The sequence below is a fragment of the Hermetia illucens genome, chromosome 1 (assembly GCF_905115235.1).
Source record: "Hermetia illucens chromosome 1, iHerIll2.2.curated.20191125, whole genome shotgun sequence".
In the NCBI taxonomy this organism is placed as follows: Eukaryota; Metazoa; Arthropoda; class Insecta; order Diptera; family Stratiomyidae; genus Hermetia; species Hermetia illucens.
The window spans coordinates 131,756,772-131,759,683 of record NC_051849.1 but is presented as its reverse complement, the minus strand read 5'-3'; positions in this window follow the sequence as shown (position 1 = coordinate 131,759,683).

Here is a 2,912-nt window from a genome sequence, read left to right as displayed (position 1 = left end):
GCCTGGTATTTAGCGAGGTCTTTTTCATCCCGCTCGTCGACAGTAGCGGCCTCCTTATTCTTGGCAATCTTGCCGAGAATATGCATGACCTTCTGGTACTGGCTCTTGAGCAGGACACCCGTGGACCTTCGCTTCTTAGCCGGTTTCCGGCGACTGACATTCTTGTCGGTTTTCGCTTTCGATGGATCCCCCGACGCTGAGGGCTTCGGGCCAGGAGTACTATGTCTGGTATTCGCTGCACCCAGCTTGACGGCACTGGGTTCCAGGCTGGAAGCCACTAGTCCGTCTGACGCCTCGCTCCGGGAGGTCCCTGCGGTTGGTTTCAGCACAACGGTACTACGGCTGGCACCGAGTGTACTGCTCTCGAAGGCCACTGTCTCCTGGCTGGAAGCCAGCAGCTCGTCCTCCGATGATGCGCCTGGCATCATCATCTCCTCTTCTATCGTCGTTTTAGTTTTTTTATTAATTGAGTCCATGTCTTGGTCCCACGAGTAGTCAGGGAAGAATGTCCACCCTGGCTGGCCCGGCCACCAGGGTAAAGGTCTTATTTGAAACTGAAGGTGCCCAAGGTATTCAGAGTTCGCATACTAAAGACCAAGCTCTCCATTGGCCACGCAGTCCTCGGCATATACTGTTCCACCTTTGCTTGGGGTCCTATTAGCACCTTCTCCGGTGCAGGGAGGACGATCCCCGGGCTGTTACTTCAGTCCATCCCCCCGCCAGATCTACTTGCCCCTAACACATGACCAGCAGACAAGCAGATCCTCGTCAGTTGGATGAGCCTACTCCCAGCCCGGCCCTACACACTCTTGGCCCGCCCGAAGACGGTTTCCAGCGGCCACCACGCGGAGGTCGTGTGAGGACTGGCCGAATTATGCAACTTTAACCTGAAGCATAATCAGACCGGGCCGCCAATTATTAGAATCTTTAATTTTTTACTACTTTATTTATACTAGATGGGTTTAATAAAATTGCAATATCAAATCATACAAGCTTGAAGTGAAACAAGGATACAGAAGTCGAAAAGTGTATTTCAAAACATCAGTATACGCATCTGTATTATTGAGTGCGCGTTATATTCATAGTACATACAATATACCTGTGATGACCCTTTTTTAAGGATTTTTGTGAAACAAAACCTTATTAGAATGGATTCAATGTCTGTCTGTTTGTCACCCCCCGATTTATTCAGAAACGGCTGAACCAATTATCACGAAAGAAGTAAGAACGTGTAGTCTGTGAATCATACAATGGGCGGCATCATTTTGCAATGGGTTTAAGGGAAAGGGAGGGCTCCCCATACATTTTTTTCCACAGAATATAGTTATGTAGATTATCAAATTAAATAATTATAAGTTTTTAACCTGGATGGAACATAGGGGAGTCAGGGCTCTTCGGAGCCTACTCAACCGAAAAATCTGAAAAAAATCGATATCTGATCTATCAAATAAAATTAACAATAGCATGTTACCATATTTTGAAATTTTACCCAAAAAACCCCCTTAAGTTTATCTTAGAAGTACATACATAGACGTGTATAACGCCATCATCAAGTGAACTCCTATGAACGACGGAGTTGGAGTTTGGAAATACATATATCATGGAATATCTTGAATTTTTAGGCATGTACAAATGAGCGGGTGCATAGAAAATTTCTATCACAAGATGAACACAAAACCTTTATACTCAAAGCGTGCAGCTTCCGATATTCCGACTTGCTTGATAATTTATCATGATCTGTTTTGCTTACCAAATGAATTGGCAATTAATCATTTCAAAACTTCGGGGAAAATATATGAGAATTGCAAGAATTGGCAAGATAAATGCATCGTAAGTAGATTTCGAAAAGATTATAGAAAACAAGTTTCATTATACCTATGGCAGCTATTTATCCCTTGGTTGACTATAGTGCGCCAACCACACCTACGTGTCATCGTTTGCGGTTACCTGAAATGTATATGAAGGAATAGCTGCTTTCTTACCAACAAAATTGGGCTTAATATTCTCATTACTGACGTTATTTAGCGAACGTTCAGCTTGGCTGCATATGCACCATTTATTTATATGTCTAATCGTTAAGTGCAGATTCATTTCGAATTCAAATACGTTGTTTAGTCGGTTACCCAATCTCTTTAAGAGCACAACCGGTGCCATTTTCCTTACTTTTTTTTTAAAGAGCTAAAAATAGCGCAAATAGCAAACAGCATCGTATTGAAAAAAAAAACTATAACCGATTCTTCCTCTTAGTTGTCGATCCGAGGCTTTTTCGCCTTGTCGACAGATTTTGTTATCAACGAATGAGTCCCCAATAATTCACCGTCGATTGTCCTCATAGTCTAGCTACGGAGGTACTATTACCATATTCGCCAAGACACTTTCAGAGAAAAATCGCTGGACAATTGATCCTCGTTTTCCTCTACTTTCAAAATCTAGTCGCTGTTGTCGTTCCGTCGCCGGTGCTTAGTCTTTTCACTCCCGTGTCGAACGATTCACTTTCTTGCAAAGACCATCACCAACGGACGATATCTCACTCTTTGACACGCCGACACTCTAAGGTCTCTCTGTCCAAAAAAGCTGCAGCGTAAAAAAAATGAAGGGCCGCCTTGAATATTGCACAAATTTACACGTTCTGATGCAGCTCATTTTATTCCAAAAAGAAATTCACCTCCATGTGAATAACAAACCAAAACGAGGCTCTGGCGTCACACAACCTCCCGCACAACACCAGTTCTTCTTTTTCTCCTCCTCTAACCAATTCCCCAGCCATGTAAGGCCGAGCAGGGCAGCCACAACGATAAATTTCCCTTCCGTGGTCGAAGCCTGTAGATTTCAAATTGGAACTTCCAAACCTCGAAAGCGGCCAGGAAAATTATATCGACCTAACACTCACGCATCTAATTCGCTATGCTCGA